We start from the raw sequence: 21577 nt of genomic DNA on the forward strand, positions 1-21577 counted from the left end.
CATCGTCCAAAACACCCCTAAATCGGACATATTTACAGACCATGGTAATATGGGGCTGACTCAAATGAAAGGTATTTGGAAGTGGGCCAAGAAATTGAAACCCTCTTTTGGGACCAAATTTCTGGTGGTCCACCTCGCCCCCATAACACCCCAAATAACATGTATTTTTGACCACTGCAATATAGAACTCAAATAAAAGGTATTTTAGAGTAGAACACGAATCTGATATATATTTTCAGGGCCAAGTCACTCGGTGGCCGCGCCATATACCAAAACACCCCCCAAACCGGACATGTTTGCGACTATGGAAATATGGGGCTCAAATTAAAGATATGTGGGAGTCTAGCACGAATCTGATATAAACATTCGGGACCAAGTATCTAGGTGCTGTCCCACCCCCATAAAAAAACCCAAATAGAACGGTTTTGCTGACCATGCCAATTTGGCCGTCTATGGGTATAGGGGCTGAAATGAAAGGTATTTGAGAATAGAAAACTAATTTGGCAATTGGCGCACAAATAAAAGGAATTTGAGAGTAGAGCAGGATGCTGATATTTTTTAAACTTAAATAAAATTTGGCGAGCCAAATTTCATGTTCACAAAAAAATTCAAAACTCCCTAGGTAAAAAAAATGTGTGAAAATAGGGAAGATTTTTGTTAAATCCCATTAGTCATCGGATTTTTTTATGAGAGCAAATTTGATTTTACACTTACATTTAGCATCAACTAGTGGAAATCGTTGGCTACTTGAATGAAAAAGCTTTCTAGATAATCTAAGCTTCTAGATCTCATGGGTGTTTCTTAACTTCGAAAATCCGCCACATTGTTGGCATTCACAACTTGTCAATACCTTTCGTTTGAATGCAGTGTACATCTCAAAAAATTAAGATTATGCAGTCCCACAGTCACCTAGCCCAAAATGATCCCTCTTTTTTTATAGATTTTCCTTTTCGGAAAATTTATGTTCATATATATTCTGCACTTCTCCGGAAAAATATTTTTCGATGGATGCCAATTTCATTAAAAATCATTTAGCCGATTGGCCGTAATATGTACCACAAAATCTCTTCTATCAAACCCTCGGCCGTTTAATATTATATATAAAAAAAAGATTTAAAATATCTGGATTTGTTTGAAATAGCAGACTCATTCACTGTGTCAATTTGTAATATTTAAACAAGTAAGAGCGTGCTAAGTTCGGCCGGGCCGAATCATTTATACCCTCCACCATGGATCGCATCTGTTGAATTCTTTGCCCAGTATCTCTTTTTAGGCAAACAAAGAATAAGGACGACGGAGGAGCTATATCAAGTTATAGTCCGATTCGGGGCTAAAGAAGCAAAATCGGGAGATCGGTTTATATGGGAGCTGTATCAAGCAATAAATCAATTCTGACCATATTGCAAACGTATGTTGAAGGCCATGGGAGAAGCCGTTGTACAAAATTTGTCCCAAATCGGATAAGAATTGCGCTCTCTAGAGGCTCAAGAAGTCAAAACCCAAGATCGGTTTATATGGCAGCTATAGTAGGTTATGAACCGATTTCAACCATACTAAGCACAGTCGTTGGAAGTAATATGAAAACACTGCGCGCAAAATTGCAGTCAAATCGGATGAGAATTGCGCACTCTAGCGGCTCAAGAAGTCAACACCCAAGATCGGTTTATATGGTAGCTATATCAAAACATGGACCGATTTGACCCATTTACAATCCCAACCGACCTACACTAATAAGAAGTATTTGTGCAAAATGTCAAGCGGATAGCTGTACTCCTTCAAAAGTTAGTGTGTTTTCGACAGACAGACGGACGGACGGACATGGCTAGATCGACTTAAAATGACATGACGATGAAGAATATAAAGGGTGATTTTTTTGAGGTTAGGATTTTCATGCATTAGTATTTGACAGATCACGTGGGATTTCAGACATGGTGTCAAAGAGAAAGATGCTCAGTATGCTTTGACATTTCATCATGAATAGACTTACTAACGAGCAACGCTTGCAAATCATTGAATTTTATTACCAAAATCAGTGTTCAGTTCGAAATGTGTTCATTCACCGTAACGTTGCGTCCAACAGCATCTTTGAAAAAATACGGTCCAATGATTCCACCAGCGTACAAACCACACCAAACAGTGCATTTTTCGGGATGCATGGGCAGTTCTTGAACGGCTTCTGGTTGCTCTTCACTCCAAATGCGGCAATTTTGCTTATTTACGTAGCCATTTAACCAGAAATGAGCCTCATCGCTGAACAAAATTTGTCAAAATTTGAACACATTTCGAACCGAACACTGATTTTGGTAATAAAATTCAATGATTTGCAAGCGTTGCTCGTTAGTAAGTCTATTCATGATGAAATGTCAAAGCATACTGAGCATCTTTCTCTTTGACACCATGTCTGAAATCCCACGTGATCTGTCAAATACTAATGCATGAAAATCCTAACCTCAAAAAAATCACCCTTTATATACTTTATAGGGTCTTAGGCGCATATTTCGAGGTGTTACAAACAGAATGACGAAATTAGTATACCCTCATCCTATGGTGGAGGGTATAAAAAATTAAAATAATTTGCTCGCTCACTTAAAAAAAACCCACCATTTAACATATTAGGTATGGGTCCCGCCGTGCGTATGAGTAACACGCTAACCATTGACTTAAATAAAACATACGCCCCACTGTCTATGACTTTCCATCATCTATTATTATTACAATACATTGCATGGTACGTATACAAGAACAAAAGGCCGTCGTAGTCTGAGAAGTAATATGCAAAAGTTTGGGTGTTTTCATCATTGATTTTTGTAATAAAAAAAAACTAGCTGAACCCGGCTAGCACCTTAGCACCTTTATTTACACCAACAGAGAAATATATTTCTTACTTGCTGTTATATATTATTCCCCTGCAACATTTGTATGGAAATGTTGCCGTTGTCAAAATTTTTATCCACCATAGGGTGGGCCAGAGACGCAGCAAACCAAAATGATCTATAGAAAAAAATTTAACTAAATTTATATTATTTTACAGAGGGAAAAATTTGATCAGACCACGACCACCGGAAAAATATTTTTCTTAAGTTAAATTTTAATGAAATTTCATTCAAAACTTCAACACAATTTTTCCTAAAGACAAACTTGTAATAATTCAGCGTAACATTCTCAACAGTCCGGGCCCCAAAATTTCATTTCAATTTTTCCCAAAGACAAAATTTCAATAAAACATTTTCTAAAAATTAAATTTTAATGATTTTTTTCTAAAGATTATATTTCAATGATAAATTTTCTAAACATTTAAAAATAAAATCCTGGCTACGTCCCTGAGATGGGGATACACTAATTTCGTCATTCTCTTTGCAACACCTCGAAATATGCGTCTAAGACCCCATAAAGTATATATATTCTTGATCGTTATGTCATGTTAAGTCGATCTAGCCATGTCCGTCCGTCCGTCCGTCTGTCTGTCGAAAGCATGCTAACATTCGAAGGAGTAAAGCTAGGCGCTTGAAATTTTGCATAAATACTTTTTATTAGAGAAGGTCGGTTGGGATTGTGAATGGACCAAATCGGTCCATATTTTGATATAGGTGCCACATAAACCGACCTTGGGTCTTGACTTCTTGAGCCTCTAGAGGGAGCATTTCCGTTCCGATTTGACTGAAACTGTGCACGTGGTGTTTTGGTATCATTTCCAACAACTGTGCTAAGTACGGTTCAAATCGGTTCATAACCTGATGTAGCCGCCATATAAACCGATCTGGGTCTTCACTTCTTGAGCCCCTAAAGGGCGCAATTCTTATCAGATTTGGGTGTAATTTTGAACGTGGAATCACTTCCTACAACTGTGCTAAGTATGACTCAAATCGGTTCATAATCTGGTATAGCTGCCATATAAACCGAGTTGGGATCTTGACTTCTTCAGCCGATAGAGGGCGCAATTCTCATACGATTTGGCTGAAATTTTCCATGAGGTGTTGTTATGATTCAAATCGTTTCATAACCTGATATAGCTGCCATATAAACCGATCTGGGATCTTGACTTCTTGAGCCTCTAGAGGACGCAATTCTTATCCGATTCGGCAGAAATTTTGTACAACGGATTCTCCCATGACTTTCAACATGCGTGTCCAATATGGTCTAAATCGATCTATAGCCTGATACAGCTCCCATATAAACCGATTTCCCGATTTTGCTACTTGAGCCTCTACAAGGCGCAATTCTTATCCGAATGGACCGAAATATTACACAATGACTTCTACAATGTTCAGCATTCAATTCATTTATAGTCCGAAACGGACTATAAAGTTCTTATCTGATTTCAGCCCAATCAGATAAAAACTGTGCCCTCTGATATAGCTCCCATATAAATCGATCTCCCGATTTGACTTCTTGAGACCCTGGATTTTTGTCCGATTTGACTGAAATTTGGCATGTAGTGTTCTGTTATAACTTCCAACAACTATGCCAAATACGGTGCAAATCGGTCTATAACTTGATATAGCTCCCATATAAACCGATCTCCCGATTTGACTTCTTGAGCCCCTGGAAGCAGCAATGGTTGTCCGATTTAGCTAAAATTTTGCACAAAAGTGTTTTGTTACGATTTCCAACAACTATGCCAAGTACGGTCCAAACCAGTCTCTGACTTGATGTAGCTCCCATATTGACCGATCTCCCGATTTGACTTCTGAATCCTTGCAAGCCGCAATTTTTGTCCGAATTGGCTTAATTTTATGTGCTCAACCGATTTCCTTGAAATTTTCACAGATTGTATAGGTTGGTCTGGAAGGAAACATAGGCTATATAATTTTTTGATATCGGGAGGGGGGCGGACTCTCCCCCTTATCCAAAATGTACTACCCAAAAATAAAAGTGGACCGATCGGGACAATATGGGATTCAAATGAAAGGTATTCAAGAGTAGTGTACGAATATGGTCAGAAAGTAGGAATAGGCTTTATAATTTATTGATAACGGAAGGGGGGAGGACCCTCCCCCTTACCCCAAAAACACCACCCAAAATCAAAAGTGGACCGATAAGGACAAAATGAAAAGTATGCGGGAGTAGATAACGAATCTGGCATACAAATTCATGTCGAAGTACAGGGGGTCACCCCACCACCACAAAAACGCCAAAAATGAGCACAATAGCCAATCACGGATATATGGAACTCGGTTTGTTTATTCCGTATAGACTGAAAAACGGCAGAACCGTTTTTCTCGAAATTTTCGCATATTGTGTAGATTGGTCTGGAAGGAAACATAGGCTTTATAATTTTTCGGTACGGAAGGGGGACGGACCCTCCCCCTTATACCAAAAACACAACCCAAAATCAAAAGTGGACCGATCGGGACAATGTAGGTATCAAATGAAAGGTATAGGGGGTCACGCCACCCCGATTTTCTTAAAATTTTCATAGATTGTCCAATGAAATGTATTGGTGACCAGAAAACGATTATCGTATTAAAATTTAGGTCCAAGTACCCAGCGGATACATTAGGTCCAAGTAATGGGAGGTGGCCCACCCCCAAACAAATACCCCCAAATGGGCATATTAGCTGACCATGGCTATATGGGACTCAAATGAAAGGTATTTGGGAGTAGATTACAAATATGACAATAAAATTTGCGTTCAAGTCTAGGTGGCGCTTTTCCTCCTAAACATACGACAAATGGGTTATTTGACCCATTATGAAAATATGGGACTCAAATGAAAGGTATTTGAGAGTAGAAAACGAATTTAATATTCAATTTTGAAGGCAAATGTTTTGGGGTACGCCCTAATGCACCCCCTAAACTGAACTTCATTTGCGTTGGGAATTAAGAACGAATTTCATATATATTTTCAGTGCAAAGTGCCGGTGGCCGCCCTAGACCCAAAACACCCTCCAAACGGTTCATATTTACCGGACATAGCAATATGGGGCTCAACTTAAAGGGATTTGGAAGTGAATTTGATATCCATATTTGAGCCGAAATGTCTGAGAACATTACCCTAAGGAAGAACATTACCACCAGGCACCGAGAAGCGGCAAATTCATCAATGAGTGCTTTCCGATTCAAGTTGAAACTCAATGATAAGGGACCTTCATTTATAGCGGAGTCCGAACGGCGTCCCGCAGTGCGACACCTCTTTGATGAAATTTTTTTTAAATAACCATGCATGGCATTGTACCTCGCAAATGTGGCCAATATTAAGAGGGGATAAACACCGCTTTGTCCCATGTTCTCGCCAGGATTCGAACGCGCTCAGTGTCATAGGCTACAATGGCACGAATTTGATATCCGCATTCTGGGTGAAGTGTCCCCACCCAAAAAAGATATTAGATAGTTAAAGAAGGCGCAACGGAGCGGGCCCGGTTCGGATAGTCTCCCATATAAACCGATCTCTCAATTTGACTTCTTGAGCCACTGGAAGCCACCATTTTTATCAGATTTGGCGGAAATTTAAGATGTAGTGTTCTGTTATGACTTCCAACAACTGTGCCAAATCGGTCTATAACCTGATGTAGCTCTCATATTGACCGATCTCCCGATTTGACTTCTTTAGCTCCTGGAAGCCTAAATTTTTTACGATTTTGATTATATTTTGCACAAAGTATTTTATTACGATTTTCAACAACTGTGCCAAATACGGTCCAAGCCAGTCTCTGACCTGATGTAGCTCCCATACTGACCGATCTCCAGATTTGACTTCTTGAGTCCTTACAAGCCGCATGTCCGATTTAGCTAATATTGTGCCTGAAGTGTTTTGTTACGATTTCCAACAACTATGCCCATTACGGTCCAAATCGCATTATAACCTGATATAGCTGCCATATAAACCGATATCCTGATTTGACTTCTTGAACCCCTGGAAGCCTCAATTTTTGTACGATTTTACTAATATTTTGCACAAAGTAGTTTGTTACGATATACAACAACTGCACCAAGTATGGTTTAAGTAGGTCTATAACCTGATGTAACTCCCATACTTACCGATCTCCCGAATTGACTTCTTGAGTCCTTACAAGCCGCAATTTTTCTCCGAATCGGTTGAAATTTTCCATGCAGTGTTCTGTTATGACTTTCAACAAATGTGCCAAGTACGGTCCTAATCCGTCTATAACCTGATATAGCTCCCATATAAACCGGTCTCTGGATTATCCTTGTTCGGTTCCTGGAAACTTTAATTTTTGCTGTTGGTATGTATTGGGTTGCCCAAAAAGTAATTGCGGATTTTTTAAAAGAAAGAAAATACATTTTTAATAAAACTTAGAATGAACTTTTTTTACACTTTTTTTCTAAAGCAAGCTAAAAGTAACAGCTGATAACTGACAGAAGAAAGAATGCAATTACAGAGTCACAAGCTATGAAAAAATTTGTCAACGCCGACTATATGAAAAATCCGCAATTACTTTTTGGGCATAGAATGCCCTTCAACTACATTTATTTTGTATAAACTTTTAGCAGAATCCATGGTGGTGGCTTGCCACGATTCGTCCCGTCCGAACTTAGGACACTTTACTTGTTATTTCTTAAAGACATGGACAGCACTTTTTCATTTGATTTGAGTGAAATTGTACACATGATGTTGTGAAATTCTGAATCAAAGCAACTTCTGATGTGCCGTGCTGAAGTGAACGCGTTTTTCAGCGTTGGAGTTTTGCATCGATTAAAACAAACGGTAATAAGAAGGGAAAATTCTTGTGGTTAAAGACGGTTATGCCAAAACTTCCCTTCCTAAGACATGCGGCTGAACATAGCCCAGGTACTGTTCCCCTGTAAGTTTATGAGTGGTCTTGAATCTTACGGGCTGATAGCCCCCGATTATAGATTATGGTCTAGTGTGATAGTTGACAAAATTAAACCACATCAACATTTATACAATATATACCTAAAATGAAATCTTTATACGCAGTCGTAAGCAAAGTATTAAAAAATATTTCGTAAACGCGGGAAGTTCCCTTCCTTTCGGTTGGCAAATGAAAGGCAAAAAAATAAATTTAGAATGTTCAGTAAGTATATTTTTCCAAGAAGGTATTATGTCATGGCCTTTTGAAGTATTAACTATTATCACAAATCAGACAAAGAACTAATTTTTTTACCCTTTGGGGGAAAAAAGTAATATTGGCAAAATTTTTTGTGCAAATTCTTGCTTTTGAAATGTCTACAAAATATCTACACTTTTTTGCGATAATGAAATTTCCAATCAATGATTTCTTTCGGTGTACAAATCATTAGTCCACACAACAAATGCAGCTCTACTCGCCTTATAATTAATACAACAAATACTAATGCAAGTTTCGTATCAGCAGCAGCAGCAGCCGTATGCCAAAGAGAGGCAAACAATTTTTGAAACACCCTTCAATGAACACACCCCTTTAAAGGTCGGTGAAATCCCAATGATCGTTGAATAGATTATCAACAAAAACATAAACTCTGGTAGGTATAGGAGTATGAAATGCAGTTGACAAATACCAATACTACAACAACTACTGAACCAGATGAAGAAAACAAAATGTTAACCATGGCACCCACACACACACAGTGTGCGCTACACAACACCTCTCACACTTTGTTGTTTTAAATTTAAACAAAGGATGAAAAAAAGACCCTACTTAGATTAACGTTAAGATACGCATGGTTATTCGTAATTAAAAAAATTCGAAAAACAAAACAAACAGACAGACGTTCTTTCATACACCACCTACTAAAAATATCCAAAGAACAACAACAAGGAAAATAAACAACTCAAGCATTTAACAAAAGTGCGACGCACCTCTTGTCACGTCGTCGTTGTACTCATCGTATTCGTTTATTGTTGTTGTCATCGTAGTCGTCGTCGTCGTGGTTGTATTCGCACCCAGTTAGCAGTATGTTGCTGAATCTCATACCCCACCATTGAATGTTAAGGAATTCAAGTGGGCTGTGGATTGAGGGGGAGGAGTAAAAAAAAATGCAGGCCAAATGGTAGTGAAAGCTTACAATGTAGATCCGATTTTTTGAATGAGTTTATAGAGCAATAAAGGCAAAACCTCTCTGGCTTGGGATCAAATGCAAAACAAAAACTTTGAAATTAAAATTCTGACTACATTAAATATTTGGTAGTTAAAATGTTATGGCGAAGATGAATCACAGACCATAGGAAATTAAAACCTAAATATTGAGTTACGACAGATTACAAATTGCAAATTTTGCTATGAACATTCCACTAAGGAACAGCAGCAAACTTCTCACATATCAATGAGTGCAGTCCGATTCTAGTTTTAAGCTCAATGATAAGGGACTTCCTTTTTATAGCAGAGTCCGAACGGCCTGCCGCAGTACGACTCCTCTTTAGGGCGACATTTTTACTTTACATAGTACCTCATAAATGTTGCCAGCATTAGGAGGGGAAAACCACCGCTGAAATTTTTTTCTGATGGTCTCACCAGGATTCGAACCAAGGCGTTCAGCGTCATAGACGGACATGCTAGCCTCTGCGCTACGGTGGAGTTGCAATAGATATTGATTGAAATTAATATTAATAAAAAAATTATTATGAGTAAATCTTAAAATAAACCCAGTATATAAGGTTAGGTTAGGTTGAAAAGAGGGTGCAAATCTCAGTCTCTTGGATCTCAATGTAGACCCCCAGGCTCACTCTGTCCCCTAGCTTTGATCTATCTGTGTAACATGATCATCGAGGCGGCAATTCTGTGCCACTGGTAGCAGTGCCACGCCTCAGATATCCGATCGGAAACCTCTTCCATTTCTTCCAGTTTCCTGTCGTCGCCTCGAACGCGATGGTATGAGCTGCTCCCATTCTCAATCCATTCTCCAATCGCCTTAAGTCTCATAGCCGCAGTGGCTGTTTCACACTCAATCTGTATGTCAATGGGTCGGATATAGTCTCCAGTGCCCTAATGGGCGTGGTCCTCATCACTCCGCCTATGCCAAGACAACATGTTCTCTGAACTTGTTGTATGGTCCTAACGTTGTACTTTTTCGCCATAGCGAACCACCAACCTACTGAGGCGTAAGTAAGTATTGGTCTAATCACGCTCCTGTAGAGCCAGTGGATTATCCTCGGAATAAAGCCCAATTTTAAGTCGTCTATATAGTGCCCAACATCTGTTAGCCTTCTCAGTACGCTTCTGAATGTGACACTTCCAATTAAGTTTCCTATTCAAGATCACTCCTAAGTATTTGACCATGTCAGATATCGAAATCGTACTGTATAGGAAACGTGGTGCGTTAAATTGGCTCACCATCGTCCTACTCGTAAACAGGCAGATTTCAGTGTTCTCTGGGTTAACATTGAGACCCATGGGCCTAGCCCAGACATATACCATATGCAAGACCCCTTCGGCCCTTCTGCGTAGCTGGTTAGGATCCTTACCCCTTAGAAGTATTATAACATCGTCCGAGTAGCAGATGGGTTCAAATCTCTACTCAGTCAGCATCCGTAATAGGAAGTGACGATAAAATGCCCCCTTTGATGTGCCCTGTGCCACTTTCTCCCTTATATCCACGCCAGGAAACCCACAATTTATCCACCTGTTTCTTAGCATATAGTTTATTCAGTCTCTAAGGATCGTGTCCTCCCAGTACTGGTCTAAGGATACACCTGTTCCTTAGCATATGGTTTATCCAGTCTCTAAGACCCAGTCCAACCGGTACTGATCTTAGGATTGGATTAATGTGTCGGTCCGCACATTGTTAAACGCCTCCTCGATGTCAATGCAAACATCCAATATGTACGTCTTGACAACGAAGGATGCTTCTACCTCGCACAGCCACCGGCACAACCTCGTGCAGGTCAGTCTCCTCCGACCTTCCCTAGACATAGGCATGCTGTTTGTATTTAAGCAGTTCGCTGGATGTTTTACTCTTTATCATGCGTTCCATGGTTTTGAGTAGAAAGGACGCAAGGCTTAAAGACCTGCAGGCCTGTGTTGTCGCATAACTGGCCTTGCCGGGCTTGGGTTTAAACATCACCCTTGCCACCTGCCAGGCTTTCGGAGTGTATGCAAGTCCTAGGCACGCTGTGAAAATAGTGGTCGGATAAGGCGCCAAATAGCCTACCTCCTTTTGTAGTAACGCCAGAAATATTCCATCAGGTCCGGGTGACGTAAATGGTTCGAAGTTCCTCAAGGCTTCCTTGATTATAAGTTCCGTTATAATATGCCTTCGATCTAGGGCGCCCCGGTAGCCGAGTTGTTAGCGTGCTTTATATTGCAGGAGTCGTGGGTTCGATTCCCGCCAGAAGCCTTGGTCTGTCACTACCGTGGTATCTGTTAAGGACTACCACTCTTACCGAACCTTACCTAAGCCTTCGATCAACCTCATTATTCCAAGATTCCGGTGTCTCCGTGATTCCCGTCGTATGCTGTGGAAATGCGTTTTTATCAAAAGCCTCAACATGCCCTCCATTGTTTCTGCTCTCTCTCCCATGTCGACTACTAACGTTTCAATTTGGACATGGGTTTTTGAGAGAAATTTGTTTCATCTTCACGGCGTCACAGAATAGCTTCCAGAAGGCACGTTTTGCCGCTCTGGTAATATTATTGTATTTCTTGAGCCCCGTTTAAAACACATCCCAATATACTTCCGATATTTCACGACGTGATCTGTTATAAAGTCAGCGGTCCTCTTTCCCAATGTTGCGAATTTCCCCGGCCATCCAGGGTGTTTTCTTGGGCTGATTTCCTTTCTGGAAGAGGACAACTATCTTCGAAAGACTCCACTGGTATAGTCGTCATCCTGTTGACATTGTCGTCAATGTTTGCTATGCTTGGACAATCTAAATTATCTGGCCCAAGTCTTTTTTTATAGACTCAAAAGGCCTATTTGGACCATGAAAATAGTAAAATTTGAGCCATATCGGATAATAATTAAGCCATCTAGAGGCTCAAGAAGTCAAGTCTAGAGATCGGGTTAAATGAAAGTCATCACAGATAATAAAACGATTTACATTATACTTGACAGAGTTGTTGGAAGTCATAACAGAAGTCACTGTGCAAAATTTCTGCCAAATCGACTGATAATTTCGACCCCTAGAGGCTTCAGAGACTTCTAACCGTGAGTTTGGTTTATATGTGAGCTAATCTAAGAGTAGACCGATTGATGCTGCTTTCTCAAATTATTTATATCGATGGCATGAACAGGTGTGTTCGGTAGACATTCTATAGTCCTGTAACTCATCAATCAGATCTTATGGACATTTTCTTTTATCTGATATTTGTAGTTGCCAGAATTTGTTGAAAACTTCACAATCAATCTTTAAGTGTGAATTCCCCATAACAAATGGTGAATTGACAATCCCCATATCATAACCTCGAATAGCTTAGTGCATTCCTTGTATTATATATTTTCTTTACCAATAAAGGCATTCTATTTCAAAAGTGGCGTAATCTCTTCAAAAAAGCGATAACCCCAAAACACAATAAACACACAATTTGAACCGGTTTTCTGCCTCAATGTATAACCGCAAACTCGTTAACAATAATTTGCCTAGTTAGAAGAATGACAAACGCACATCCATCTACCTACGTACACACATTTTGCGTAAAAACGCATTAAACTTGCACAAAAGTTGTTGCGTACTGTAAACAACCTACTCAAACAACCACCAGGTTGGCCAGGATCGACTCGACTCAGCTTGTCCCAGCCCTGCCTGCCACACCCGACCCAAATACACACATAACACATGTTGACTCTTCTGCTACTTTGATGTTTTTGTCATCATCGTTGTAGACACGACACACATCCACACAAACTTTCATATTTGCTTTTGTATACCCACTTTTCGTATCAATCGCACGCAGCCAACAGCAACAATAATAAAAAAAAAGAACGAGAGCGACGATGAAATGTAGACCCTTGAACAGCAGCAGCAATAACAAAGCCGACGATGACAACAACCCACCCATCCCCAACCAAGCACATACTACATACAACGCCACACACAGCCAAACGATAATCTTTCACTGTTCACGTGAACAACTGGCTGCTATCATGAGGTCAACGCGTGAACGCTGACAGACAGACGGGCTGGTTATTGTGAAAAAAAAACACAAGCACGAATGTTGCCAACAAAAACATTGACAAGATTTCGCAGTAAAAGAGGCATTTGTTTGTGTTATTCTCTGCTCACGAGTTAGTTTAATGGGAGAGTACTCGCACTTGTTTGTTCTCTCTCCCTCTTGGTGGGGATTTTACTTTTCTGCTGACCCCCACACATACTTCTCGGTACATGGTTGTTGGTGTTGTGGGTTTTGTGAGTCAATTACCTTGATGTTGATTGGCCGCCTGGTGTGGACGAGCCCCTCTATTTGGGGTATTTCATGAAATACACTTAAGCTAACAGCATTGCCAGATGGTCGATTTGTCGATTGCAGTTTCACCCAAAACTGAAATAATCAACAAGTCATTTAGCGAGAGGCTTTGCTATGTGCACAATGTGAATAGGAAATAATGATAAAGTTAAAATCTTTTGTGCGTCATTTCAAAGTGAATGAATGAATTGCGGTTTTATGAAGGGGCGTTTGATCGATGATTACATTTTTTTGTGGTTTTCTACAAGCCTTAGAGTTGTAGATAAATATAGAAATGTTTATTTCATCACACTTTGAAATGTTTTTTTTTTAAATTTTTTTTTGTGACATCATAGTTATTTCTACACTTGCAGCTGGGACATTCCCATTATACTTATGATGAAATTTTAATAAAAAAAAAAATTATTCAATCATTAAGACTCAAGTGCTTACTTTGCTTTTAGAAATTTTCGAACAGAATTTTAATGAAATTTTCTCTAAAGAAAAAATTTCAATGATATTTTCTTTTAGAACATAATTTTAAGAAATTTTTTCTAAAAAAAAAATTCAACTTTCACTAAGACAAAATCTTTATGGAATTTTGCTTTAAAGACAAAAATTGTGAGAAATTTTCTCTAAAGATAAAATATAAGAAAAATATATAAGATTTTTTTCTGAAGACAAAGTTTTGATCATTAAACTAGTCTCGAAAGAGACCGATGCGCTTTGTTCATGAAATTTTCCTTAAAGACAAAAATTGTGAGAAATTTTCTCAGAAGACAAAATTACCAGGAAATTTTCCCTAAAAAAAATATCAAACCTTTTTTTTCTAAGACAAAATATAAAAGAAATTTTTTCTAAAGACAAAGTTTTCATCGTGTAGCTCGTTTCGAAAGAGACCGATGGGCTTTATTTTACTCTCTTATTGTAACTGAGTTCTATACTGGCACGGTCAGGAAATAAGTCCAGTTTGGGGGTGCTGGTATGGCCTTTCAGATATTTCGCCCCAATGTTGATACGTGTCATATTGTTGCTCTACTCCCAAATAGCTTTCATTTGAGCCTTATATTGCTACTACGGTCGGTAAATATGTACGGTACTTGCGGTATTTTCGGGGGTGAGGTGGGCCCCCATATATCAAATTCGTGCTTTAGTCTCAAATACCTTTCATTTGAGCCCCATTTTGTCATTACAAATGCAAATTTGCCCATAAACATTCCACTAAGGAGTCCGAATTACGTGCCGCAGTGCGACACCTCTTTTGAGGTGAGGCCACCGTAGCGCAGAAGTTAGCATGTCCACCTATGACGCTGAATGCCTGCGTTCAAATCCTGGCGAGACCATCATAAAATTTTCAGCGGTGGTTATGCCCTTCAAATGCTGGCGGCATTTGTGAGGTGTTATGTCATTTAAAAACTTCACCATCTTGTCATTATTGGTTTATATTCCCAATTGGCGGGCATTGGAGGTGGTGTGGTCCCCTTAGATATCCCACCCTGAATAAGGATACCAAATTTCTGTTTATGAGTGATTATAAACAAACAAAATTTCGCTTAAATCGCCCCACACATCTCTGAGATCTGGCGTTTTTGAAAATGGTTTAAGGGGAGGGTCCGCCCATTAACGTTTGGATGCTAGATCTTCTCCATTCTCTCATTTGAGCTTCATATTGCTGTAGTCGGTATATGTGTGTTGTTTAGGGGGATTTTATGAGGTGAGGTGTCCCTAAAACACTTGGCCATAAAACAGGTATCAGATTTGAGCCCCTTTTTTCCATACTTCAGGAATATGTCAAATTTGAGAGGTATGTAGGGTGGGGCGGTCAACCACGCACCGATCGGTCTATACCGATCGGTCTTCATATATTATTTTTAATTCCCTTTTTTGGGTAGGATAGGGGGAGGGGGATTGCCCTCTGAAACATACGTTCATTTGAGTGCATTCTCGGTCGTCCTACATGACAGTTTGGCATTGTATTTATTGGAAGGAGAGGGTCGATCCCTCCGACGCCAATGATAAGAGGACTCCTTTTTATAGCCGAGGCCGAACGGCGTGCCGCAGTGCGACACCTCCTTGGAGAGAAGTTTTATATGGCATAGCAAAGAAAATTTTGCCAGCATTAGGAGGGGAAAACCACAGCGTGCACCGTTATAGGCGGTCATGCTAACCTCTGCGCTACGGTGGCCTCCATGTCAGATTTGAACTCTACTTTTAAATACCTTTTATTTAATACCCATGTTGCCCAAAGTGTCTTGTTTGGTGGTGTTTTTGGGGGTGGGGACTTTTTCTCCATTGCAATCCACCAAACAACTGTGGCCCGGCACGAGATAACTATGAGGACCACACGGACTGGAACTTTGAGCTCCGATCTGTGCAACTGCGTTCGCTGTTCAATCAGCGGTATCGAGCGGAGATTCTTAGTGAGAGGTCTGGCGACACCGGCACTTGCTTAAATACTCACTGCCTATGATGGTCGATATGATAGAGCGACCCTACGGGAAATGGGACAGATCCCAAACCAAATTTTAAAAAAATAATTAAGAATCATGGTCATATTTCCTGTGACAGGTAACTAATTCTTCAGTTTAGGACCGGTATATTTGGGGCAATTGACTACACATTTCTCGTAGGGGAGCTATTGCCGCCTTTAAATAACCAATGGCCATCATGTACCTGTGGCGATGGTTTCTTTGGACCAGAAGGAGCTTGCGGATCTATAGAAACTTGACAAGTATCGCTACCTCCACATGCAAATGTGGCTCCAACAACAACTAAGACATATTTAAGTATCGGTCTCATCATGCTCCTATAAAGTGATTGGACTTGCCTCGGATTAAAGTCCCACAGAGATAAAGGCCTACCTACATATTGCCCTATATCTATGAGCCTTGTCGGCTCGCTGCCAAATGTGACACATTCAGTTAAATATTTTAACTCGTCGGATATGGAAATCGTTCTGTTGAGGAAAGGTGGCACGTCAATTTGGGCTACCTTAGACTTCCTCGTGAAGCCTATCCATGATTTATCCAGTCTCTAAGGACCCAGTCCATTCGGTATTGATCTAAGGATTGGAACAGTTTCTCGGTCTTCACATTGTTAAAAGCCCAGTCGATGTCAATTGTGCAACTTGGCAACGAAGGATTCTTCTATTTTATACACAACCTCGTGCAGGGTAGTCTCTACCGACCTTTCCTTGACATATACATGTTCCCTGTGTCTGAGTAATTCGCTGGATTTCCTACTCTTTATCAAGGTATCCACAATACGTGTCTTAAGTTTTGAATAGAAAGAACCGATAAAATAAAGGCGTTTCAACATGATGCACAAACGGTGTTTTTATAATGAACAGGTGTTGTTGAAAATATTGCCAATATAAGGAGATGATTTTGTGAACGCGCGTTGTTGAATTCATGCAACAAGCGTTATGAACATTATCCATACAAATGACCTTTGGAGTATGTGTATGGATGGAGTATGAGTATTTTGGAGTATGTGCAAGTTCCTGATCATTTAATTACATTTGCAATAAAGTGAAGCAAAATTTATATTGATGCAGCGATATGTCGCTACTATTTTGCAAATAGACCTCGGTACCAATGCTACGAAATGAGTTCGTATTTTCCTCGTCACAATTGTTTATAAAACATTTTGACAGTTGACAGTTCGGGTGAAAACTCGAATTTCTCTAAAGACAAGATTGTTAAAAAAATTTTCTAGAGATAAAGTTTCAGTAATATTTTCTATAAAATTGTTTAAGACAAAGTTTCAATGGAAATTTCTCTAAGTGAAACAATTCAATGACATATTCAAAAAGTAAGTAAATTTTTCTCTTTGCATGAAATGTCCTTAAATACACACAATTAATTCTAATGTTAATCTTTGATTATAGAAAAAAACTTGTTATAGAAAAAAACTTGACCGGTTTGCATTTTAAAAATATTTGGAAATTGTAGCCAGAGGTTCAATCTCGCTTAGAATTTTTGGGAGCGACTTCTCAGATACTAAACTCCAAAATTTGGTTATCAGATTCTATTGTAATTCTACTACATGCCTTATATTTCATTTACAAATCGATCGTTTTTTGACACCCATATTGTCTTTAGGCAATTTTGTAGTACTAATTATTTCGATCTGGTAATACCAAAAAGTTACCTCAATCATAAACAAATCCCATCATCTGGTGAAATTCCCTACCCACCTCAAACACTCCCACACACCAGATACTACAGAATGTGTGGGATTCTCTCCCTCTCTCTCCTTTTTGGTTGACTTTCTCTCGCTCTCAGTTAGGCTCTGCAATAACCCAGATGCTGTGCAACAGTTGTCAAAGCGCATGTACAATAACAACAAAAGAGAAAATCCTCAGTTGGAATATACACAATGCCTATGTACATACAAGTAACAACAACAACATAGTTTATTTGCAAAAATAAACAAAGAATTAAAATAACATCATGCTCGATGTTGTTTGTAGTTGTTGGCACCGTCAGCAACCCAATTTTCATTAATAAAACGAAAGAAACAAAACCAACTCCTGTGGCGGCGGTATAGATACAATGATTGGGGCAGCTCATTGTTGTAGCATCATACATTGCCCCCGCACATATTACATGTGTGTTGGTGTATACATGTTATGGCAGAGGCCTTGACGTGGAGAGAATGCCGACACAGTTGACACAGACAGTAGTAGTTAATGGCATGAGAGAAAACACAATTTATGTTGCTATAGGTTCATTTGTTTGTACATCCATGACAACAAGAGACACAAATTGTTAGTTTTACCTACCACAACAACAACAACAAGCACTACCATCAAATGCCAAACCTACATAATGAAATCTAAGACAAAACTGTTTTGAACCATCGCTTGCCAAAACAAACACAACGAATGTGTCAATTTTATGCACAAATTTTACGATTAGTTTGCCAAACAACAGCAAAGTCTCTAATTGTTGGGTAAACTGTATGCTCAATTGAAATTTATTTTAGAAATAATCTCGAATGGGAAAAAATTAATAAGAACAAGTGTCAATCAAAATTATATACATACAGTGGCACAGATACATGTATATACCTTTTCACAAATAGCAGTTATGTAAACTGACTGTAATGTAGATATGATAAGGTTTCATCCTAAAAATGGTAAACTAATTATAATACAACCATGATAAACAGTTTTAGTTTCAATAGACATTGGAGGCCACCATGGCGCAGAGTTTAGCATGTCCGCATATGACGCTGAACGCCTGGGTTCAAATCCCAGCGCGAACATCAAGAAAATTTTCAGCGGTGGTTATTCCCTTACAAATGCTGGCTACATTTGTTAGGTATCCTGCCATGTTAAAACTGCTCTACCAAGTGGTGTTGCTATGCGGCACGCCGTTCGGACTCGGCATAAAAAGGAGGCCCCTTATCATTGAGCATAATCTTTAATCAGACTGCGCTCAATGATATGAGAGAAGTATCCCCTGTTCCTTAATGGAATGTTGATGGGAAATTTAGTAAGACTTTAGACAGAAAAACTTTTTCCTACAAAAACTTTGTTTTGTAATATGAGTTTTTTTGGCGGGTATGTAAATTTTTCTGTGCCACTGTACATGTAGGTAGGTATATGCCTTAATATTCTTTGAAAATCAAATAAGCAGAGATGTTGGGTGATATACTAAGAGTAAATAATAAATAAATACGCGAGCTTTTAATCGAAATGAAAAATATAAATAAAAAAACAAAATAATCTCTGGCCTAACAGGTAAAGAAAACTTGATAATATATAAATTTATATTGCAAAAAAAAAGCCTAACAAAATTCTTTATATATGTATTTTTTTTTTTAATTTAAATAAAAACTATTTAAGTACATATATATAATTCGTTCAAAAATAAAAAAGCGGTGATTACTAGCAGTTTTTCCTTGCGTCAAAATCTGCTCGTAGAAAAATCTACAAATAAATCAAAAAATAAGGTTACTTTTGTGGGTCGACCAAAAAATCGCACGGTCATTAAGTGATGAAAATAAAGACAACAAAAACGCCAATTTAATTTCGTACGCCAAAAGATTTTTAAGCATCTAAATTGTGAACATACGAGGTACGCATTATTAGATAAGTCAAGGCAAAAACTCATATTAAGCCTCCTTGTTCACTCCTACTAATTGTTCTTCTTAGGTTAGGTAAGGGTGGCATTTTGTGATACCACAATAGCGACAGACCAAGGCTTCTGGCGGCAATCGAACCCACGACCCCTGCACTGTTAATCCAAGCACGCTACCAACTCGGCTACCGGGGCGCCCTTCTTCCTAACAAACTAAATTGCCATTTTTTATACCCACCACCATAGGATAGGTAAGTATGTTCATTTAGTCATTCTGTTTTCAACTTATAGAAAATTTCATTTGCGATCTTACAAAATATCGTAGTACAATGAAAACATTTATGGATGGAACCCGACTTCGTTCATATGGCCACCGTGGGCACGTTTGCATCTATCAATGCGTTGGATCCAATTTTCAATGATTCGGCCACACATTTATTTTTTGTTATTTTCCGTTCAATACTGGCTCTGAGCCTTTCCGACGTCGCACAATGGCGCGGCCAGAGGAAACAGGTGGAAAAATCAAGTTCAATGCGCCTACGAAATTTTTAAAGAATCTATTTTATGTAAAACATTACAAAAATTTCAAAAATGTGATCCACACAAATTTCAGTTTAGGAGATATGACCGTTCAAAGTTGACGTATTTTCGATCTTCAAAAAAAAAAACAGATTCGGCCTGGCCGAATCTTGGGAACCCACAACCATGGCTTCTGCTAAAAATTTATACAAAAGAAATGTAATTGTATACCACATACATCCGTAGCACAGAGGTTAGCATGTCCGCCTATGACGCTGAAGGCCTGGGTTCGAATCCTGGCGAGACCATTAGAAAAAGCGGTGGTTTTCCCCTCCTAATGCTGGCAACATTTAAGAGGTACTATGCCTTCTAAAACTTCTCTCCAAATAGGTATCGTACTGCGGCACGCCTTTCGGACTCGGTTATAAAAAGAAGGCCCCTTATCATTGAGCTTAAACTTGAATCGGACTGCACTCAATGATATGTGAGAAGTTTGCCCCTGTTCCTTAGTGGAATGTTCGTGGGCAACATTAGCATTTTTTACTATTGGGTTGCCCAAAAGGTAATTGCGGATTTTTCATATAGTCGGCGTTTACAAATTTTTTCACAGCTTGTGACTCTGTAATTGCATTCTTTCTTCTGTCAGTTATCAGCTGTTACTTTTAGCTTGCTTTAGAAAAAAAGTGTAAAAAAAGTATATTTGATTAAAGTTCATTCTAAGTTTTATTAAAAATGCATTTACATTCTTTTAAAAAATCCGCAATTACTTTTTGGGCAATTCAATACATACCAAACTTCTGTCAAACCAGCAAAAATTAAAGCTTCTAGAAACTGAACAACGACGATCGAGATAACGGTTTACATGGGAGCTATATCAGGTTATAGACCGTATTTGAAAGGTATTAGGCGCAGTTGCTGGAAGTCATAACGAAACCCTACATGCAAAATTTCAGCCACATCGAACAAAAATTGCGGCTTGTAAGGACTCAAGAGCCAAATCGGGAGATCGGTTTATATCGAAGCTACATCAGATTATGGGTTCCGATTCGGACCTTACTTAGTACAGTTGTTGGAGGTCCTGACAGGACGCTACACGCAAAATTTCAGCCAAATCGGAAAAAAAATTGCGGCTTCTTGGAGCACAAGAAGTCAAATCGGGAGATCGGTTTTTATGGGAGCTTTATCTAAATCTGAACTGATATAGCCCAATTGCAAATTGGAATCCCCAACGACCTACATCAATATCAAATATCTGTGCAAAATTTCAAGCGGCTAGCTTTGTGCGTTCGACCATTATCACGATTTCGACAGACGGGCGGGCGTACGGACGGTCGATCAGATGGACGGACGGACGGCTAGTTCGACTCAGTGCTATATCTAAATCTGAACCGATTTCTATGGAATTTACTTGTAAAGTCGAGATTCAAAAGAAAATCCTCACTGCGAAATTTCGTGAGAATCGGTTAGCAATTGAGCACTTTATTGCAATATATCTCAAAATCGGACGAACATATATACATAAATTTCGTGAGAATCGGTTAACAAATGAGCACTTTATTGCAATATTTCTCAAAATCCGACGAACATATATATGGGAACTGTATCCAAATCTGAACCGATTTTTTTCCCCATTTAAATGGGCTTCGTCTCTAAGTCGAAAAACATGCCTTGCGACCTTATCTTTTTACA

At 39.1% G+C, this 21577-nt stretch overlaps 1 protein-coding gene and 1 long non-coding RNA gene across 2 annotated transcripts in view; one reads left to right on the forward strand and one right to left on the reverse strand.

Annotated features, from left to right (window-relative positions):
- LOC106082288 (zinc finger protein ush) overlaps positions 1–21577 on the reverse strand; it is a 570300-nt gene that overhangs the window by 513937 nt on the left and 34786 nt on the right. The window lies entirely within an intron of this gene.
- On the forward strand, positions 19160–20024 carry LOC131996394 (uncharacterized). The gene is made up of 3 exons (XR_009397835.1): positions 19160–19366; positions 19444–19620; positions 19695–20024. It is a non-coding gene; the product is annotated as an uncharacterized LOC131996394 (long non-coding RNA).

This window comes from Stomoxys calcitrans, chromosome 3, assembly GCF_963082655.1.
Source record: "Stomoxys calcitrans chromosome 3, idStoCalc2.1, whole genome shotgun sequence".
NCBI classification, from domain to species: domain Eukaryota; kingdom Metazoa; phylum Arthropoda; class Insecta; order Diptera; family Muscidae; genus Stomoxys; species Stomoxys calcitrans.